The sequence below is a fragment of the Oryctolagus cuniculus genome, chromosome 4, assembly GCF_964237555.1.
Source record: "Oryctolagus cuniculus chromosome 4, mOryCun1.1, whole genome shotgun sequence".
Classification (NCBI taxonomy): domain Eukaryota; kingdom Metazoa; phylum Chordata; class Mammalia; order Lagomorpha; family Leporidae; genus Oryctolagus; species Oryctolagus cuniculus.
In genome coordinates, this window is record NC_091435.1 from 90,858,595 (window position 1) to 90,881,883 (window position 23,289).

The 23,289-nt window shown below is 41.9% G+C and overlaps 1 protein-coding gene and 1 long non-coding RNA gene across 21 annotated transcripts in view; both read right to left on the minus strand.

The window, feature by feature from the left end:
* LPP (LIM domain containing preferred translocation partner in lipoma) overlaps positions 1-23,289 on the minus strand; it is a 727,525-nt gene that overhangs the window by 83,405 nt on the left and 620,831 nt on the right. The gene's annotated exons all lie outside the window — the stretch shown is intronic.
* LOC138849321 (uncharacterized) lies at positions 14,584-22,383 on the minus strand. The gene is made up of 2 exons (XR_011388008.1): positions 21,775-22,383; positions 14,584-21,303 (listed from the first exon to the last, which is right to left on the minus strand). It is a non-coding gene; the product is annotated as an uncharacterized lncRNA (long non-coding RNA).

A 23,289-nucleotide genomic window follows, 5' to 3' on the forward strand; every position in this document is an offset into this window, starting at 1 on the left:
TCTTTTCTTTATGTTTCACTGTGGTGAGTTCAATTACAACGTGTCGTGGTGAGGATCTCTTTTGGTCATGTTTATTGGGGGTTCTATGAGCTTCCTGTACTAGGATGTCTCTGTCCTTCTCCAAACCTGGGAAATTTTCTGCTAATATCTCACTAAAAAGGCCTTCTAATCCTTTCTCTCTCTCCATGCCTTCAGGAACTCCTAGAACCCGAATGTTGGTTTTTTTAATAGTATCCTGAAGATTCCTGACAATATTTTTTAGATTTCTAATTTCCTCTTCTTTTCTTTGGTTTGATTGTATATTTTCCTGTGCTCTGTCTTCTAAGTCTGATATTTTCTCTTCTGCTTCACCCATTCTGTTTTTAAGGCTCTCTAATGTGTTTGTCATTTGATCTATTGAATTCTTCATTTCATTATGATTTCTCGTCACTATCACAGTTTCCTGTTCTACTAGTTTCTGCGTTTCATTTTGATTCTTCCTTAATATTTCATTTTCACGAGAGAGATTTTCTATCTTGTGCATTAAGGATTTCTGTAGTTCGAGAATTTGTTTTTGAGAACTTCTTAATGTTCTTATCAATTTTTTGAGATCTGCTTCTTGCATTTCTTCTATCTCATCATCTTCATAATCTTGAGTTGGGGTGTCTATTTCATTTGGGGGTGTCATAGTGTCTTCCTTATTCTTGTTACCTCGGCTTTTGCATTTGTTTGGCATATTGGAGATATTCTTTGATTTTTTCTCGTTATACTGTGACTCTAGATTAACAGGACTATCTGCTTTTGATGGATCCTTAGAGGCTTGTCTAAATATGATCAGAGTTGGTGAACTCAAAAGGCTTCCATAGCCTTGGCAACTCATCACAAGAGCCTAGGGTGATTATTGATGCCATAAACAAGAGTGTCAATTTGTTAAGTCAACAACAGGAGTCACTGTGCACTTACTCCTCATGTAGGATCTCTGTCCTTAATGTGCTGTACATTGTGATTTAATGCTATAACTAGTACTCAAACAGTATTTTTCACTTTGTGTTTCTATGTGGGTGCAAACTGTTGAAATCTTTACTTAATATATGCTAAACCGATTTTCTGTACATAAAGAGAATTGAAAATGAATCTTGATGTGAATGGAAAGGGGGAGGGAGCGGGAAAGGGGAGGGTTGCGGGTGGGAGGGAAGTTATGGGGGTGGGGAAGCCATTGTAATCCATAAGCTGTACTTTGGAAATTTATATTCATTAAATAAAAGTCAAAAAAATAAAAAATGATTTATTTGAAAGGCAGCATTAGAGAGAGGGGGAGGAAGGGAGGGAGGGAGGGAGAGAGAGAGAGAGAGAGAGAGAGAGTTAGAACTATCTGCTGATTCACTCGCCAAATGGCCACAATGGCCGGAGCTGGGCCAATCTGAAGCCAGGAGTCCATCAACTGATAACTAATTAATGAAATTGTGAGATGCACACCACACTCACAATGGAATGCTACTCAGTCATTAAAAATGAAATCCTTTTTTATGGCAAGAAACTAGATGCCACTGGAGACTATTATGCTTACTGAAATAAGCCATCCCCATAAAAATAAGTAGCATATGTTTCCCTGATTTGTTATGGATAATATACAGAGTAAAAAATGTAGTGCATGCGATCAAAATTGATATTTTTACATTTGACTTTTTTAGCCCTGGTCTATACTCTTGAGGAACAGTGGTTTTTTTTGTTTGTTTGTTTGTTAGGTTGGTTGGTTAACTTTTTTGTTTGTTTTTTTAATGAATTACAGCTTGTTACTGGTTGAATTCTTTATTTAGTGGAGGGTTAAGCTTGTGTATAAAGTAAATTAAAAGTATGTCATTGTAAAAATTAAGAGGAAAATAATAAGGAAGGAAGAGGGAGGGAGAGAAAGGGTAGAGTGGGAAGTATCGTTATTCTCTTAAAACCATAAATGTGAAATACATTAAATTTGTTCCATTCATTTAAAAAAATTAGTCAAAGTGAGGAAATTTGTATAATACTATCAGCAAACTTAGTTGACATGTAATGAATACTTCATCTAATTCTAGGATACACATATTTTTGAAATGCACAGAACATTCAACATAGATCACATTCTAGCACATAAATCTTAGCAAACTTCAATGAATTTAAGTTATACCAAGTATGTTCACAGACCATAACGAAAGGGATTAGAAGTCAATAGCAGAAAGGCCTAGGAAAATATTTGGAAACTGAACAACACAATTCTTTTTTTTTTTTTTTAAAGTTTCCTTTTTCTTTTTATTTATTTATTTATTGACAGGCAGAGTGGATAGTGAGAGAGAGAGAGACAGAGAGAAAGGTCTTCCTTTTGCCATTGGTTCACCCTCCAATGGCTGCCTCAGCCAGCGCGCTGCGGCCGGCACACCGCACTGATCCGAAGGCAGGAGCCAGGTACTTCTCCTGGTCTCCTATGGGGTGCAGGGCCCAAGCACTTGGGCCATCCTCCACTGCCTTCCAAGGCCACAACAGAGAGATGGCCTGGAAGAGGGGCAACTGGGACAGAATCTGGCACCACGACCGGGACTAGAACCCGGTGTGCCGGCGCCGCTAGGTGGAGGATTAGCCTATTGAGCCACGGCGCCGGCCAGGAAACTGAACAACACAATTCTAAACAACAAATCAAAAAAAAGTTAGAAAAAATTTCTATTTGTTGCCCTCCTCCATTTTTTTAATTTGATAAGCAAATAAAAGAGGGAGGGCGGGAAGGAGGAAGAGAGTCAGTAGTTTGCATCTGTAGGTTGATTCTTCAATTGCCCGCAGCAGCATCTGGGGGCCAATGCTAAGCTCTGAACTCAATTCAGGTCTCCCACTTTAGCTGGAAGCTGGAATTTGGAGTGGAACTGGAATTGAACTCAAGAACTGTCTCGTGGGATGTGGGATGTGGGCATCTTAACCAGTATCTTAGATACACTGGTTAAGATGCTAGGTTAAATGCTAGTCTTTTCCCTTTTTCAAGACTCAGTTTTTCATGTATAAAATTAGAAGGTTCCTAGGAGTGGATTTTCAGCCTAGCAGTTGAAATGCTGGATTCCGAAGTCGGGCTTCTGACTTCATCTTCCTGCCAATGTAGACCCTGGGAGGCAGTGGCAATGGCTCCAGTAATTGTGCCTCTGCCACCTGTGCCGAAAACCTCCAACGATTTTCTGGCTTTGGCCCTAGACCAGGCCTAGTGATGGCAGGTATGAATGGAGTGAAACAGCACGTGGGAGTGCTCTCCCTCTCTCTTTTTGCCTCTTGAATAAATAAATAAATACATAAAACCAATTAAAGAGGCTCAATCAAACCATGCTAGTTTCTGGCTTTGAGTAAAGTGGTAGCCTACTGAGTATTTGTTAATTTGAACTGAGTTGCCTTACTATTACTTGCTCAGAATTGATAGAATAAAAAATTTGCACTTCTAGCACTGACTTTGTAATTTAAGAGGAAGAGTTAAGATGTTGCTTGAATGGCTCTCCAAGAGGGGGACCACAGGTTCTGAGAGATCAGTGCTCTTCTCCCCATGTTATCTCTGTTATCCCATTTCCTGCTACTTTGCAGCTCACTCATTCCTCCACAGCAACTCTGGACTCATGAATGCATCCTCCTGGGTTTCAAGTCACTGCTCAAAGATCACTTCTCAGAGAAGTCTACCCTGACCACTTCATTGAAAAGCGTAACCTCCTTCTGTCCTGTATTCATAATTCCTCTTCACCTGTTCATTCCTCTTTCCATCCCATGTATCACCTTCTAACATGCTACATGGTTTATTGTGATTGTGGTCATCATTGCATGTCTTCTCCCACTAGAATGTGGCAACATGAGGACAGGAATTTCTGCCTGTTTTGTACTCTGATGCATCTGAAGATCCTGGAATAGCTACTGAACGAATTGAATGACTGTGAAGTAATTCTAAAAATATTTTTTAAAGATTCTTGAGTACTCAGGGGTATATTTTTCTGGTGATATATCTACCACTTTACCATCTAACCTGTTTTGAACAGGTCTTTGGCTAAATTTATTATAATTAAATTATTATAATTAATCTTATTTAATGATTCAGCTGGTATAAGAGTTTTGCTGATGACTGTAGAAACTAGGTCCTTCTTAAAAGAAGGAATACAGAAAAAAAAAGCATTCAAAAGAATGCCCTCAGGCCACTACGCTGACCATCTAAAGCCATTACTTTGCTCTTATTTCAGAGAGAATGAAAGAATGAGAGCCACAGCTGTATCTTTTTCTTTCTTTTCAAATCTAAAATACAAAACTGGAAGAAGGGAAGTTCATTTCAAAAAAAGAATGGAGATATAATATCATCACTGGTCTACATGTTATGGGAATATGCTAAAATTACAACACATTTAATTGCTATAGTTACTGTTCAAACCAGCATTCCTACTTTCATCACGATAATGAAGGGCAATAGACACTTGGATAATTCTTCACATTTTTTGTAAGATACTATGCTATTCACAAAAGGTAAGAACAGTCATTATACATCCAACTCCATCCTAGTCAGGATGTCAAAGCATGCATGATTTTCCTCACTGAAAAAGAGAAAAGAGAACTGGAAAAGTTTAGATAATCTGCCTAAGGTACCCTCCTAAAGAACAGCAAAGGAGGGGAACGCATTCTGCACTAGCAGTTACACTAAGGATCCGGCACCGTTCTGGTATTAATTGGCTGAGTGTCCATAAATAGTCACTCTCTGATTAATTTCAGAATTGAAAGCATGGCCTGAATCTCTAAGTTACAACTGTGGACAGCAGATTCTTGCTGAGCCTTCAAAGAAAAGTCTTAAGATGAATGTATCATTTGTGAACTTTATAAACTAATAGATAATAGATAAATAAATACTTAAGCACTAGTGATAATAAATAAGCCTGCCAATTATTTATAGACATAAGTGTACCTCTAGTTTTCAAATATGTGTTGAAGCTATGTTAAATAAAACATATTCTACTATTAATGTATTATGGGATTCATGATAATTCTATGCCAGTATTTTATACAAGTTAACATATATTAACTCTATATTACGTGGGTGTTTGCAACACATTAAGAACTTAACATTTACTCTCTAAGAGCCCGTCCAAGTGGAAACTTCTAAGATGAAGGGTGTGAGACTGGTTACTTTGTGATAAAACTAGGGCTTTTCTTCCCAGAGCAATGATTTTAGACAGCTTTCTAATCCCAGGAGCCTTTGTTTAAGCTCAAACTCAAAGATCAAGGTGAAATATGGGTAAAAAAGGGGCTGCCGTTTCTGATTGGATTTTTGTGTAGCTGGAGTAGACTGAGGAAAGGGGGTGGGACTGTGGAAAGCTGGCCAGCCAGGCCACTTTTCCCTACCCAGGCACTGCTCCAAGGCACTTCCAGGGCTGTGTGGAGTACTTTAAATAACCACTGAGAAAAGGTGAAAGCTCATAAAACTTCCAATAGACCCATAAGAAAACCTTGAATAATCCAACCAAGAAAATGGACAGATGTGAATAGGCAAGTGGCTAGTAAGCACAGGAAATGACGCTAAACTCAGTAAAAATCATAAAAATTCAAATTAAAACATCAAGATTCCATTTTAACATTGGTTTTGGAAAAAAAATATTTAGAGGATGGAACATGTTTATGGTTGGCTAGAGTATTAGGAATCTGATATTCAGATACACCATTGAGAAGAATCAATGAGGCCCCTTTTTGGAGAGCTATTCCAATAGGTAGCCACATTGATGTGTATATGTATTTTTGACTGAACAAACCATTCTAGAAATCTGTTCTGCCCAAAGTCAAAGTCTCACAATGTCCTGATGAAAATTGCACAAAGATATTTGCCTTTAGCTGCAAAAATGGAAACTATAAATACTCATCATGAGGGAAAATGACTGTGAGTTATGGTTTATGCATCCTATAGAACTCTGACACCATTAAAGAGACTGAGGCTCATGCATTGGCATACACTGTTAGGGCAAAAAGACACTGAACCGTAAGTCCAGTGCTGTGTGTATATACATGTGTGCTTGTATATGTTTATAATGCATGAGAAATTCTGGAATTAGATACACAGACTCTTAATAATGGCATCCCCTGCAGAAAAGAGTTGAGAAGAATACTTCTGTATAACTTATTTTTTCATTAGAAAATGAATTATGTTTCAAATAAACAAATAGGAACACTGTACTATATACCAGGTGATCTCTTAACATATAAGTTGCTTGAATCAGAAAACTTCAGCCTCAATTGTATTTTAAATACAAGATGCTATTCCAAGCCCCACTGATGAGCCTTGTTGCTGATATAACCCATAATCTAAAGGTAGAAAGCATGCTCTATGGGACGTTAAGTCCTAATATATTCTGAATACAGAAAACATGAAAGACTTCCAATGCTGGAAAGAAAAAGGATTTCAACAATAAAAATGGATTTAGTGGCATTAATAAAGCACTTCCTTAAAATAGCAAGTCACTATTAAAATCATTAATAGAGCACGGAGCACATGGAGATGGAAAGCAGTCAATGGGGATGCCAGGAAGTTTGCACTGACCCCTGGGTAGAGCTTGAACAACTATTTAAAAAATATTGCTGAGAAAAAGTGGATCAGCTACAAGTCCATAAAAAAGGGGCTTTAAATTTTAATGGTTTTGTATCAATCATGAATATAAAGGTTAAATGGGTATTAAAAGAGTTATAATTCTTTCTGATTAAATTTTATCCAAAGATAGAGTACAATGTCCAAATGGAAGTAATGACTTTGTTAACAGTTACTGGAGATGCTGTGAGAGTTAAAATCTAATTAGCTGAGTGAGAGCTTTTATTTATTTATTTTTTACGCTAAAGGTGATGTTGTAAAATTGGAATCTTCTTGCTGTGGCAGACTGAATGAAAACCTGTTAAAAGGCAGTTGACTAATTCTGGATTATTTTTATTATGAAGAAGCCTTGGCTTATACTGAAATGGAAAGAAGTAAAACAAATACATGCAGGTAGCTGAACTGGCAATTAAATAACTTTTCATTCCTACTACTTAATCACTCCAAAGTGAAGAGGGAGGAACCTAGACTGCTGTTGTATTTTAAGATACTGAGCAAGAAAATCCACCATCAAGTGACAGAGTTCATAAAATCTATATAGAGTGAAAGCTCCCTTCTCATAGGCATCACTCCCCAGTTTCTCTGTGGCAAGTTTCCAGCATGGCCTTATCAAGTGGCTATGAGTGCTTGAGCATGGCAGGAAGTTGGCTACACTGAGGCCTCACTGAAGAGCTCCTTGACACTAGGAACTATATCATCTATGTCTCCCACCTCACTGATTAGTATCTCAAAGCAGCTATACTCTGCACTTTAAGATGCACATAAAAGAACCAGAGCCTGTCCAGGGCAGAGTGACCATGACAGGCACAGGGAGGGAGATGAACATCTGACCTGGGAGGAGAGAGAGAATAATGGAGTTGGGATGTTTAGCCTGGGCGGAAAGAGCTTACAGGAAAGCTGTGATTTATCTCCCAAGGCCTGACAGAGTGAACGGACTTTATTACGACCTGACGAGGGCTGGATTTATAAGCTGTGTTAGCTGTTAAGTGATAATTCAATATTGAGAAAGTATCAAGAACCCAGTAACAAGAACCCAGGTCCTGGAGTCTGATGGCCTGAATTCAGGTTTGAGTTCCCTATGACACCTGTGTCAACTTGGACAGAAGACTGGCATCCCTGAGTCTCAGCTTTCTCCTCCATTAATTAGGACAGCAGATTACCCATCTTAAAAGATAAAATGTACTACAGAAGAATTCACAACTGGGGCTAGCATTGTGGCATAGTACTTAAGCCTCTGCCTGTTTAGTAGGCATCCCATGTGGGCACTGGATGGAGTCCTGTCTGCTCCACTTCCAATCCAGCTCCCTGCTAATGGCCTGGGAGAGCAGAAGATGGTCCAAGTGACTGAACCCCTGCACCCATGTGGGAGACCAAAAAGAAGTTCCTGGCTCCTGGCTTTAGATCCACCCAGCTCTAGCCATTGCAGCCATTTGGGTAATGAAGATCGAAGATCTCTCTCTCTGTCTCCCTCTCTCTGTAACTCTGCCTCTCAAATAAATAAATAAATCTTTTAAAAATTACAAAAAAGAATTCACATTGGCATTATTACTTATATTATATGTCATGCAAACATTAAACACCAACCACAGAGAAATGTGTAAAAAATATAAAGTGTTGTTTCTGACACGAGTCAGTCTCATACCAGGAGTTCAAAATGAAGTTTCCTCATCTAATCCTTCCAATGAGATATTTCCATGCTCCTGGTGAAGAAGTAATGAAGTTCAGAGAAGTTTTAAAAGTTGTTCAGATTAATAAGCAAAGTCTTTCATCCTAGAGACCAATTTGACCTTAATTCTTACCGACCTCAAAGCATTTTTTCCCATTAGAAGGAGCTCTAGGAAACACAAAGATCAAGTTGATAGACCTTACTCCCAAAGGCTTTTCTTATCGTAAATATAAGACACACATATAAAAGTGTAAGCATGTGAATTAAGAATCCGTGTCATAAAGTGAATAGAGGAGGAAGTGATTACTTCCAACTTAGAAGACAAAGGGAATCTTCAGGGATTGGATGGCACTAGAAATGGCCATGTAAGATTGAGACACAGACACGTGGGAGAGGCTTTTCAGTGCCCCACACAGAAAGCAGGAAAGCAGAGGGTCAGAAGAAGATGGAGCCTTTTAGAAAACACAACTAGCCCAGGATGTGTGAAATGAGATGAGATCAGATAATCCAGGTCAGGAATATAAGGCCTTGATGTCTCCGACTCTCCTCTACCTAGGAGTCTGGGAGATTCATGATGTTAGTCTGTTGGCAAGATTTAACCTTCAGGAACAACATTCATTGGGCAGCATGGGCAGGAAGAACTGGATTAACTGCAGAATGCCTTCCCATTGCTTTAATCATCTTGTACGGGATGCATGACTACCTTGGGCCCATGAATTAACAAACCAAGGAAGCACACTCTAACAGCTTGACCATAGCTTTCCAGCAAATCTAAAACAAAGACAGACTTCAGATTCTACTGGTTTCTCCTCTATCAAGTCACCAAAGTCTGCAGTCACCAGCTCAGAGTCCAGAGTTCTGTTTGTGTTTCCAAGAAAACTGTAGACAATCCCCTCATATACCTACTGTATTCCTTGGGAGGAACAATGAAATCAACACATTTGTTGTTGGGGTAGATTTTTGGAGATGGGAGTCCTGAGTGCCACTGTTAAAGTTAGAAGGGAAAGAAAGGCCGTTCAGTGGGGAGAAGAGTGGATGAAGAATAAAAGGTCTGGCCCAGTCAGGAAGGATATTTTTAACATCATGACGAAGGGAGAACGACAAGGGATTCGTGTAGAACCGTGGGAAGCATCCTGGCCCAGGAACAAGAAAGCTGTCATCTAGACCCATTTCTGAAAACCCCTGCCACAAAGCTGTGATCTGAAGGGACTGGCAGGCAGAAGGAAGGCCTACGAGTATGGCTCCAAATCTACCGCACCTGTCTACTAAATTGTGTGGTGGAAAATGTAGACGAGGCTCATGCTTGGCATAGGGAAATTCTTTTGCTCTTCAGGTCGTGCTCTTGACTAAGCTGTGTTTCCTGTAGGCTCATCTTCCTTTCCGTTCTAGGAAACAACAAGCAGAGTGGAGGGATGTGGAATACATGCTGTGTGACTGAAGCCACAGCACTTAGGGAAAAGGTTCCTCCACACTCTTTCGTTGTTGCTTCCGTAGTTCCCCCATTGCTAAAGACCTTGCAGGAACACTTGCAATGGATGAGGGGTGTAAGAAGTAATAAAATGGCTGGGCTTTGCTTTACTTTTGGGAAAAAGGCCAAAATCCTTTGCGAGGCCTAAGTCGTCATGGTCTCAGAATTCGTCTCGCATTGTGCTTCTCTTCGACCTGTGAGCTCTCACCACACTGGCCTTCTTTCACTTCCTCAGTCCACTGTCTGAGATGTCTGCACTCCGACTCAGTCCGCACAGCTCAGTGAAGTATCACTTCCTCAGGAATGCCTGCCCTGACCCCTCCGTCTAGGTCAGCTTCCTTTGTTGTAACTCTCTCAGAACAGGCTCCTTTCTTTTCAAACACTGTGTCCATCTCCCTTAACAGAACAGAAACGTTCTGAGAGCAGGCCACTTGTCTGTTTCTGCTTACCCCTGGCTACCTAGTACCAGGCACACAGACTGTCCTTTGAGGTTTGTTGAATAACTGAATAAATCTTTTATTCTACAAAATAAGGCACATCCCTTCAAACTGTTGGCACGGGGGTAGGGTGGGGAGGGAGAGGTTAAATTACCTAGCTGGGGCAAATTGAATCTATTTGTTAGTCACTAATTTAAGTGAGACTGAAACAAAAACATCTAAAAATTAAAGTATCAATGAATGTACCTTTTACATACTTTTCCAATAAGATTTATTTACTTTATTTGAAAGGAAGAGGTGAGAGAGTGAGAGAGGGAGAGGGAGAGGGAGAAGCAGAGAAGGACAGAGGGAGAAAGGCAGGGGAGAGAAGGGAGGAGAGGGGAAGGGAGGGGAGGGAGGGGAGGAAAAGGAGGGAAGGAGAGAAGGGGAAGGAGGGAGGGAGGGAGCTTCCATTTGCTGGCTCAGTCCCCAAATGGTAGCAGAAGCCCAGACTGGGTCAGGATGAAGCCAGGAGCCAGGAATTCTATATGGGTCTCCCACATGGATGGCAGGGACCTATGTACTTAGACCGTCATCTGCTGCTTTCCCAGATGCATTAGCAGGGAGATAGATTGGAAGCGGAACAGTCAGGACTTGAGCTAGTACTCTGATATGGGATGCCAGTTAGCACAAGCAGTGGTTTAACCTGCTGGCCACAACACTGGTGCCAAAAACCACAAAAAGTATTTGGAAAAGTCTAATAAAGTGTACTGATTCCAACTAAGGTATGGTGGTGGCAGTGATGATGATGATCATGAAAACAAGGCAGAGGCTGGCTAGATGTGGAACAAACTACCTTGTCCTCTTTTTTGACCCACTGAATGGTCACATTTCCAAGTGTTCTTTGCAACTGTAATAAAAGTAAATGAGATTTGGGGGTTTGTTTGCTATAGCAGTTAGCATTATATGCTCAAACTAACAATATACATGTGTCTGTGTATATGACTATATATGTACATATACATATATTTGTATATAGGTTTGTATTTCATACCTATTGATTAGTGTTTTCAGGAAAAGCAGCTTTATATATAATATTTATATATATATATTATACATTTTACAATATATCTATAGCTATCTTTCCTGATAATACTTTAGTAGAAGCATAAGGGTAGCTTTGATGAATCAAATGTACTTCCAACATGGCTTTCTATGTGGTTTTACTGCTCCATTGCTTCTGTGGTTGTACATTCCTGGGGTTTGCAGAATCCTGGTGCCACTTTCGCCCTGCTCCTGCCCAGTGCAAGAGGCCATCCTTGTCAAGGCAAGGTCAACGCCTCAGCTCAAAGCCCTCACTGGTGAGGCTGCACAAGGCCCCCATGAGAGTTCTTCTCAACCTCTACTGTTACCAAATTCTTTCTTAAGTTAAAACTCCAAATGACTTCTATGGCTTTTTCCAATGAATTATTACTGCAACATAAAGAAATAGGTGGGAAAGTTTGCTTTCTTCTATTTAACCCTCCTTTCCCTATCCTATGAATCCAGCTAGATATGGAGTAAGACCAAGTGGTGGGAGGGAACCACAGAGTCACAAAAACTGCAGTTGCAGAATATTCCAGAAAAACATCCGAATTCACTTTCTATATTGGTGACACTTGAGAATTAGAGCTTTATCTTCCCTACAAAGGAGCCCTAAAAGTCAGATTTTTATGGGATGTTTGATTATTACAGATGTGACGTAATATTTAACTGCCAATGTTCAGGTCTCACTTTTATTTTGATTCTGATTTTATTGTTCCGAGCTGGGAATTTGGGCATCAGAATTTAAAAAAAAAATTCTCGTGTTGAATCTAACACGCAGCCATAGTTGAGAAAGAATGAGATCCCCTTTCATGTAACTCAATTATCAATATAAATTATCCATGTGTGAATAATACACTACAGGGAATAAAATGGGAAATTGCTTACAAGGCTATCAGTCCAAAACAGCTCCTAAGTCAGGCTGAATTCATTGCCTGAAGAAAAGCCGCCCTTTCCTGTCATTATTTCTGCCCATTATTCAAGCACCCTGAGCTACAGGTGAAGGAAGGGTCTCGATGAGAAAGGCCTGGTTAACTTAGACAGGGACTCATTCCTGCAAAATAAAGTCCCACACGCAAAACTCGCTTTATGAATTCCACAGGAGGAGTCTAGAGCCTCTCCCTGACACAAGAGTGTTGACTCCACCCCGGCAGGGGCTGATGGACCCCGTTCCCAGCTCCATCCCAACAGCTGTAATACCAGTCCGTAACCCACATTCACCTTCCCAGGAGGAGGTTTCACTTCCGGGGAAGGCTGGAGGGGCCTCCTGCTTCAAGATATAGGTGCAAAGGAGAGTCGACTCAGTTATCTTTCTTATATCTTCCTTCTAGACTCGGGCATGAAAACAAACTTCCCCCTGCCTGGAACAGCTCTCTGTCAGCCCCGCGGCAGCTCACAGCCTGGGCAGCTGGACGTGCTGTGATGTGGACCACTGCCCACCAGAGGGACCCGAGGTTCACTCGCTCGCAGCCCTCGGCCCTCACTTCCTCTCTGCGGAAGCTTCAGGACTCTGTTGCTTTTTCTCTTCTTTATAAAATCTTCCCCGTGCCAACCAGTGAGGTGGCTGTGGAGTAAACTTAGCATCAATTTTACCTGGCACCATGAATCCAGCTGCTACTGAAGGCAGTGCCTCTCACAGTACCCCAGAGCTCTTATCATCAGAATGGGGCGACGGAGCAGAGGAAATGACTTGGATTTTATTTCCTTTGCTTCTGATTTCAGTACACATATTAGCAAGAGAACACATTAATCTAATGTAGTCTCCCTTGCCACTGCTATTGCTCCTTTGCTGCAGAACAGAGCGTGTCTGTTTACTCCTAGGAGTAGTCTGTGACTTTTAGACAGGGTCCCAGGCTCTGCACTGCACCACACACAACAGCACTGACAGCCCAACAGCTGCCCTTTGGAAGCAGTTCTAAAATGTCACCCATACAGATCTGAATTCTTGTCTCAGAAGCTGAACAAGAGATTTCCTGGAACCCTAAATAGAAAGATAGGATTCAGGTCCCTGCTACCCACCAGTAGCATAACACGAAGTCCCTGGCACAATCAGGGATGGAAGCAGTAAGCTTATATTAGGTGAGAGAAAGGGGAGGTCATTACGATGCTGCTCCCACAAGCCACTGATGCTGACCAGCAGATGCTGAGTCCATGTGATTGGAGCAGAAACTAGGAAGGCTAGAAACTGTTTCTTTTTTCTTTTTTTCTTTTCTTTTTTTTTTTTTTTTTTTTTTGACAGGCAGAGTGGACAGTGAGAGAAAGAGACAGAGAGAAAGGTCTTCCTTTGCCGTTGGTTCACCCTCCAATGGCCGCCGCGGCCGGCGCACCATGCTGATCCAATGGCAGGAGCCAGGTACTTCTCCTGGTCTCCCATGGGGGAGTACTTGGGCCATACTCCACTGCACTCCCTGGCCACAGCAGAGAGCTGGCCTGGAAGAGGGGCAACCGGGACAGAATCCGGCGCCCCGACCGGACTAGAACCTGGTGTGCTGGCGCCGCTAGGCGGAGGATTAGCCTAGTGAGCCGCGGCGCCGGCCGAAACTGTTTCTTAAAGAGGGAACCATTCCAAGCAGGAAAGGCCAAAGATAAGACACCTACTTATCCACTATATTTTGGGGCTAAATATGAGGATTCTGCCTTCCTGAAGGGGATTACTACCTTTTTTTTTTTTTTTACTTTAAGCTATTTTTATTTGGGTCAATTAACTTGGGCAAACCAATGAAAAACATTATAGTTAACTGGAATAAGAAAAGCTGTCTCTTAACTTTTTAAATACTAACTGTTTAAAGACACATGTGTACTTGTTTATTATATATTTTAAAATTAAACTGATATAAAGATATAAAAGTAAAACTGCTTTCCATAGGTAACTACCAAAAAAGATAAGTATTCCTAACGCTTTTCTAAACACACACACACACAAACACACACACGTACTCTCTTACATATAAACATTTATTTTAACATTTTCATTTAAACAAAAATCAGCTTGTAAAAAAGCTATATACCTTACTTTTTAACATATTTTCATTTTAGTTGAAAGGCATACACACAGACGTATACACACAGAGGGAGAGAAATCTTCTACCTTCTGATTCACTCCCAAATACCTACAACAAAACCAGAGCTGGACTAGGCCAAAGTGAGGAACTCAGAACCTGACCTACGTCTCCCGCGAGGGTAGCTAGGACCCAAATATTTGAGCCATCACCAATACTTCTCAGGGTCTGCATTGGCACAAAGGTAGAGTCAGAAGCCAGAGCTGGAGCCAGGAATCAAATCAATGCCTCCATGTGGGACACAGCATTTTAACCGTTAGGCTAAATGTCTGTTTACTGCTTTAAGTCATGTTTTGAGATTTATTTATTATTGAGAGGCAGAGTTACAGAGAGAGAGGAAGAGATAGAGAGAGAGGTCTTCCATCCACTGGTTCACTCCTCAAATGGCTGCAACGGCCAGAGCTGGGCCAATCCGAAGCCAGGAGCTTCTTCTGGGTCTCCCATGTGGATGCAGGGGTACAAGAACTTGAGCCATCTTCAGCTGTTTTCCCAGGCCATAGCAGAGAGCTGGATTGGAAGTGTAGCAGCCAGAACTTGAACCAGAGCCAATATGGAACGCCAGTGCCACAACCAGCAGCTTTACCTACTACACCACAGCGCTGGCTCCATACTGCACTTTTTTAAAAAAATAGTTTTTCTTGGGTGTCTTTTGTCCCAATGTGGGCATTTACCATGTTTTCCTTATAGTTTTAATGTTACTGTTAAATCCATTTGTCATACTTTTATTTTGTAATTTATTTTACTAATATACTTATGCTACTACAAACAATGGTACCATCTGTATTCCTGACCAGGTATCTCTGTACCACTATGTGACTATATCCATCGTATTTTACTGTCTGAAAGTTTGAAACTGAGACAGAAACTGAGTTGCAAAATCAAAATCTGTGCATATTTAACACATTGAAAGATAGTACTGAATTTTTCTCTGAATGATATCAGTTTTTACTTTAATCAAAAATAAAAAGCACATGAAAGTTCATGCTTTCCCATACCTTTGCCAATACCAAGGTAAAAAACTTACAAATCTTGGCCAATTTGAGAAGGGAAAACACATGGTATTTCAAATTGTACTTCTTCAACTACAACAAAATTCACATCTTTTCACAGACTCACTAGCTATTTTTATTTCTTCTTCCATGAACTGGCTGCTGATGTCTTCTGTTTTTGTTTAATGGATACATCTTTTAAAATCCATTTTATGAGTATTCATATGTAATCTACATTATTGGCTTCATTGTCTGTTATTTAGTGCACAGGAGTAAGGGAATCTCAGTGTACAAATTTGTGAGGATTAAGTGAGATCAGGATTGGGAAAGCACACTGAAAACTTTAAGGCACAGTAGACATATAATTTGTGTATTTCATAAAGATTTCTTCACTTACGTGATTTGAATCATGCACATGCATCATTTAGCCACACAGTGGGACAGAATGAAATAAAGGCTAACTGCCATAGCCTGGGTAGCTCTTTGTGAATGACATGGACAGGCACGGTCAGTTGTTCAGGGCCAGCCATCTAGTCAGTACCTGAGTCAGTTGGGCTCAACTCTCCAGAATTCCAGTTCAACAGGCATTCCACTAAATCAGACATACAATAGCATCCACGAAAACTGAGAAGACACTCCAAATCCTGATGACACCACACTTACAGTCAGCACTGGTGAGAGCCTGATTCATTCTGATTTATACAATGTGGGAGAGATGGAGAGAGAGAGTGCTGGCAAGATTCAGAGGAAATGACTAAGAGGTTTGGAAACGAGGGGCTGTGTGGCAGGGCTGCTGAAATTGGAACTGTTTAGCCAGTACATGGTGGTCATTTACTCCACAGCCAACTCTTTAACTTAGGCACAGGTTTTTGCACTCAGTGATCTCATCTTCATTCCACTCAGAACAATCCCTGAGTTAAGAAACAATTACTGGATGCTTACTATAGGATGCAAAAAGGAACAAAATACCAACATTCTTACTCTTAGGGAGAATCCGTAGCTAATGGGGCATATGAGAAATAAAGAAGGAATTTAGATCTACTTTCCTAAATGCTATGAAGAGATAAAGCAGAGGATGCTATCACAGGATGATGGGGAGGATGAGGTCAAGAGGGAAGTGTGACACCTAAATTGAGGTCTCATGGATGATAATTCTTGGCTAGGTGATGGGGACAGAAGTGAGGCAGTTACACATTATAGATGTAAGAATATACCTGTTTTGGAAGTGTATGTAAGTGCATATCCATGTGTGTGTATAACTAGATATTTTAGTCTTAGGAATACAAATTTCTTCTTCGAGGTAATGAAAAGTTATCAAAGTACTTGGAAGTAACTTGCCACATGAATGAAGGAAGATATAAAGAGCAAAAATATTACATAGAACTTGTTAACCAATGTGTAAGAGGAGAGTTTGAGAGAAAGTCTGGAATCCAGGATAGCTCCCTGTGCCTTTGGTTGGAGCCAACTAGGTGCTGCCACTCATTATTCACTTAACAGGAACATGGAAAAGAGATTTAAAAGGGAAAACTCTAGGTTCTGTTTCTAAAGGTTACATTTAATGGGCCTATGGGCATATACATGATGATGGTCTGGTAAGCTAATAACCGCATAGTCTGAAGGGGCTGGAGGATAGAGGGTGGGGAGAGTGAGATCCAACCTGCCAGGCTTGGCCAGTTTTCAGCACACAGATGATGTCTACAGTCTTGGGAGCAAATGAAATCACTCAGGAATATAGTATAGTTTGGAAACAGAGGAAGGATTAGGGAAGACCTCAGAAAAACACTGAATTCAAGGAATGAAGAGAGGAAGGGCCATCTGTTAAAGTGAGTAGAGAGTTGTGAGTATAGAAAGAAAACCCAGATGTATGGTGTCACAGAAGCCAAGCGCAGATAGGTTTCAAGAAGACGACAGCGTGAGCATCTTCAAATGCTGCAGGGGGCTAAAGAAAGGCAAGAGTGGGGTCAGTGTTGTGGCACAGCAGGTAAAGCCACTGCCTACAGTGCTGCCATCCCACATGAGTGCCGGTTTGAGTCCCGGCTGCTCCACTTCCAATCCAGCTCCCAGCTAATGCACGTGGGGAAGCAGTGGAAAATGGCCCAAGTCCTTGTGCCTCTTCACCCACATGGGAGGTCTGGAAAAAGCTTCTGGCTCCTGGCTTTGGTCTGGCCCTGCCTTGGCTATTGTGGTCATCTGGGGAGAGAGCCAGCAGGTGGACGATCTCTCTTCCATTCTAATTCTGTAACTCTGCCTCTTAAATACATAAAATAACTCTTGAAATAAAAAAGAAAGAAAGAAAGGTAAAGGCTGAAAATCCATTAGTGTAGTCGGCATCAAAGAGGTCATTGGTGACACTGAGGAGTAAGGTGTGAGTGCAGAGGTGGGGACAGAAGCCAGACAGCAGGGAGCTGAACTGTGAGTAGGAGGTGAGAGCAGAGAGAACCAAGCTTAGATGTGTGTGGTATGTGTAAGAGGGAAAGGTAAGCATTGTGGGAGGATTTTTAATTTAGCTTTTATATTTTATCAATTTTTAGTTAAAACAAGAATTTTAATATTCAATGTAAAAACTTAAAAAAAAGATTTAGTTATTTGAAAGGCAGACTTAGAGAGAGAGAGAACTCCCATCAGCTGGTTCACTCCCCAAATGGCCTCAACGACCAGGGCTGCACCAGGCTGAAGCCAGGAGCTTCATCCGGGTCTCCCACATGGGTCCAGAGGCCCAAGCACTTGGACCATCTTCAGCTACTTTCCTGGGTACATTAGCAGGGAGCTGGATCAGAAGTGGAACAACAGGAACTTGAACCGGCACCCATATGGGATGCTGGTGCTGCAGGCTGCAGCTTAACCCGCTGTGACACAGCACTGGTCTCAAAACATCTTTTTAAAAAGAAATTAACTTTTAAATTTTCTGATAATTATAGATTCATATTTAGTTGAAAGAAATAACACAGATATATTTATATCTTCTTTATCCAGTTTCCCTCAATGACAACACTTTGAAAATCTGCTACAATATTACAGTCACATTGACACAGTCTACTAACCTTACTCAAATTTGTCCACTTTTCTTTGTAGTCATTTGTCTGACTATATGAGTGCACGTACACATACAAATGTGTATTTAGCTTTATTCAATATTATCACAGATATAGACTGATGTATCTGCCACTATGGCCAAGATCCAGATAATTCCATCAGCACAGTGGATTTCCCTGTTGGCCCTTCATAAACCATGTGTACTCCTCACCCCAAATCTTCAATCCTTGACTCCAAACACCCCCTCTCTAAGTCCTGATGCCCACCAATCTATTCTCCATTTCTATAACATCATTTTAAGAATATTGTATTTCAAGAATTACGTAATGTATATTTTGGGGACAGCCTATCCAAGTCAACATTATTCTCTTGAAATCCATCAAATTTGTTGTGTGTATCAATAATTCCTTGCTTTAGATTGCTGAATGGCATTATAGCATAATACGACCACAGTTTAATCATTCACATGATGAAGGACTTATGGGCTGTTTCCAGGTTGGGGCTATAATCAACAGAGCTGCTACGAACAGATTTTAAGTAAACACAAGTCTTCATGTCTCTGGGACAAATGCACAAGAGTGCAATTATTGGGTCATATAGTAGTAGTCGTCGTGGGTTTAGTTTTTAAACAAACTCCTGAATTATTTTAAGAGTTACTATATCACTTGACATTCCTACCAGCAAGGTGTGAGTGATCCAGTTTCTCTCCATCCACACCAACCATTAGCCATAAGGAAAATGCAAATTAAAATATAATGTGATACCAGTACATGCCTTCCGAATAAGGTAAAAATAATAATAATACCATGAAGGTACTTAAGTTTGAGATATATCTGCAGACTGATGGTCTTAAAAGCATGGGAGGAATACGATCGACTGAGAGAGAACTAAGGAAGAAAAGGAGCCCAGAAGAATCGGACAATTTAAGGGTCATAAAGGATGGTATAAGATGGCAAAGGAAAATGAGAAGCAGATAAATAGAAAATCAAGAGGTTGGGGGTACCGAGGAAGTCGAGAAGAGACCTTCTAAGGAATGAAACAGTAGCGGTTGTCATTGTGGCATTTGTGTCCTGGCTGCACGACTTCTGATCCAGCTCCCTGCTAATGGCCTGGGAAAGCAGCAGAAGATTGCATAAATGTTTGGGCCCTGCCTAGCATGAAGGTTTGAGACCCAGATGAATCTCCTAGCTCCTGGCTTCACCCTGGCCCAGTGCTGGCCATTGTGACCATCTGGGGAGTGAGCCAGCAGAAGGAAGATCTATCTCTCCCCCTCTATCTGTAGCTCTTTCAAATAAATAAATAAATCTTTTTTTAATGGAATGGAACATCTACCACTACTACATCTAATGTACAGTGATAGAGACTCATGGTTTTGGCAGCGTAAGTCACTGAAGTCATCAACCAGTGTAGTCTACATAGGAATAAGAACATAGGAGAACAAGGGCCAGGGAAGAGGAGGACAGAATGCTGGCAGTGGCAGGATTTCCGAAAACTGACTGCCTAGAGTCTGGGTGTGAAGGAGGGACTAAAGCAACAGCTAGGGAAGGTGAGGAGGAAAAGAAGGGGCCAGGCTAGAACACAACTGGACACTGATGAAAAGAATCCTACTGAGATGGAGAGGAAGGAGATGTAGGCTAAAGAAAGGATGATCTGTGGAGTAAGGGCCCTGAGACGACTTGGGGAAGGGGAGCAGAACATTTGTTCAGACCAATGGGCACTTGGTACTCTGATGTGCACTAAGGCCCAGAGAGGGTGAGCTCACATTTGGTAGCAGAAGCTGGGGGGAACTTCTAGCAGCCTCCATTTTCACTTTGAAGGCTGAGGGAAGCTCTTTTCTTGAGAAGAAGAGAGTGATGATGGGGCAGTTAAAAATCAGGGTGGCAGAAGTATGTATGAATCAGTGGGGAGCGGAATTTAGGAATGTAAGCCGTGGGTAGGGTAGAGGTCCAGATCTAGGTTGGTTGCAATTTATAACAGCATCCACATGCCTCGCTGGGTGCTTTTCTCTAGAACTTTCAGCTGCTTTGACAAGCCTAAGACAAATGGTTGGTTTTATCCAGGACTGGAATATTGCCAGGAGAGGGAAAAAGCAGAGAAAGAGAGGAAAAGGATTGAGAAAGACATTATAATATAAATTCTTACAGTACCTTTATAATCTAGTTGTCAGAGAAGGTATCATATGAAGTGTCCTCAGGGTAGCTCTCAGTAATAATGGCCAGAATGTAACAGATATCTATTAGAGGCAAGCACTGTCTTTGGCACTTAACCCAAATGAATTCATTTAATCTTCCTGGTAGCCCAACATGATAAATACCCACTTTTATCAACATCCTTTAATAGATGAGAGATCTTTGCTTTAGAGAACAGAGGAAACTTGATCCTTGCCACACTGCATTTCACAAAGCCAAAAGTGGTAGGGTCTGAATTCAAAATGATGTCGCTTCAATTCCAAGGTTGAGTTCTGTACATTCCCTTGCAGCTTTTGGGTGTATGGAGACTGAGTCAAGCGGCACTGACAGTCCTGAGTTGGATTTTTTGTATTGTGACACTTCCTGAGATGAATTTGCGATTGCTGATTGAGCCACACTCCCTTTCCTGCACAAGGCACTGCCTGGCATTACCATATTACTTCCATCTGGGGCAATAGAGTAGAACCCTGAAGCTCTTTCAAGAAGACAGGATATACTGAGTGGAGGATTAGTGCAAGCGTGTAAAGGGACTCCTGCACAAAGAGGCCTTTTGTCTGTGTTTCATCTTCATGTGGGAAAGACCAGCATAGATTGGAGCTGGTGATGTGGCATAGTGGGTAAGGCCGCAGCCTGCAGTGCCAGCATCCCATGTGGGCGCCGGTTTGAGACCCGGCTGTTCCATGTCCGACCCAGCTCTCTGCTATGGCCTGGGAAAGCTGTAGAAGATGGCCCAAGTCCTTGCACCCACGTGGGAGACCCAGAGGAAGCTCCTGCTTTGGATAGGTGAGCTCTGGCTGTTGTGGCCATCTGGAGAGTGAACCTGTGGGGAGCAACCCGGACTAGACTAAGTTACTGGAATTAAGACTTATTCTATGCATCTGCTCTCCCACAATATGGCGCTGGGAGAGAAGAAAACAGCTTCTACACAGCTGCCTCCAGTTCAGCCAATAAACTGTAGGACTTGCTCCTGATTGGAGGAGAGCAGCGTACTCGGCGTGTGGGCAGCCGAGTTGGGATTGGCGGAGGAGGACTATAAAGGAGGAGAGAGACGGCATGCACCAGGAACATCTAAGGGGAACACCTGTGCAGCCTCCGAGAGAGCCGGCCGGCGGTGTGCCGCTCCCCTGCGGAAGTGGGGAAAGTGGCCAGGGGGAACCGCCCTTCCACGGAGGTGGAAGGGACAGTAGCCAACCCGGGAAGAACCAGCAGCAAACCCGGGGAGGGCCGAGCAGACGAAAGAACAGCGCAGAGTCCTGTGTCGTTCCTCCACGAAGAGGGGGAGCGACAGAACCAGCAGATGGAAGAACTCTCTCTCTGCCTTTGCCTCTCTGTAACTCTGCCTTTTAAGTAAATAAAAAAATCCTAAAAAAAAAAAAGACCATCACAGATGGATATCTCCACTTTAACACAGCGCATGATGATGAGGGCTGACTGTGTCCCATGTATGGCACTAGAAACTGTCCCAAACATAATTTTCTTTGATATTCACAAGTCTCCCATAAGAACAGTGATAGCCACTTTACATAATGAAGAAAACAAAAATTCCATTTATTTCTCCCAGTGGGCTCTGCCCAATGTGCATACACAAGATGAGTCTAAACTACCCCTCTACCCAAAAGCTCTCCCATGCTGGCAGCCTGGGTCCAAGAGAGATTTTTGGGTCCAAGTACATGCTCTAGTACCATATGACAAGGAGGTTGCTCAAGCCCCTTTCTTTTTTTTTTTTTTAACTTTTATTTAATGAATATAGATTTCCAAAGTACAGCTTATGGACTACATTGGCGCCCCCCCCATGACTTCCCTTCCACCCGCAACCCTCCCCTTTCCCGTCAAGCCCCTTTCAAAGTGTGAACCACTGCCTACCAGCTGAAAGTGTCTCTTCCATTGTTGCAATCAGCTGCTCAGCATCAGGCTTACTGGAAAGAGCTATTGTGATGGGAACGCTTGGTCAAGTTCTGGAGCCTTATAAAAGGTATTGTGAACCCCTCTGATATAGAACTGGATCCAGAAATAGAGTGTGTAATGGGGAGGTGGAGGGCAATCCTGGCCTGAGGTGGGATGGGTGGAGAGCAATGGTGGTGAGGTCAGAACATAGAGAGGAGGGTTGTTTTTTTTTTTTTTCCTCATTAGAAAGGAGAAACCAGGAGGAGGAAGATACTTTAGCTGAGTCTGAGCATAAACTTGGGCATAAACTCGGGCATCCACAGGGTTGCGTGCACCTGGCTCGAGGACCAGCTTTTCAGAGACTGGAGCCTGAGTTCCAGCTCTTTCTCTGACCCATATATCCAACTCATCTGGGCATGCTGCCCCACTTAGGGAAGCCTCACTTCTCCTGCTTGTGCTTATGGATTTGCATACAAAGTGAGCCACCTGGTGGGAACCCTTAAAGGGCTTCTGTTTGCAGCCTCAGTTCTGACCCTCAGACTCCTCATTCTCACATGGTTCTGCAGATTCGTTCTGGCTAACAGACTGACTTCAATAATCCAAATGAGAGGCTTTTCAGGCAGCTCCTAGAAATCCAAAGACATGACCTCAAATATAGCAACTGTTCCTGGATCTGATTAACTCTAACAGACATATAGAATCCAGAACTCTCCCTTCTCCCAATTCATTTTCCAATGCATCCTCTCCAGGTAGAAGCTAATAAGTGCGATAAATGTCAGGAAACTGGTTTGCAGATGCTCTAGTTTAGATGGCAAGGTTTATAGTCCCAAGGACTTGTATTTAAATCCTCTGAGCAGCTCTTTGTTCTTATGCCCGCCCTCGGAGCCTTGATTTCTTCACGTTCTTTTTGAAAAATAAAAAC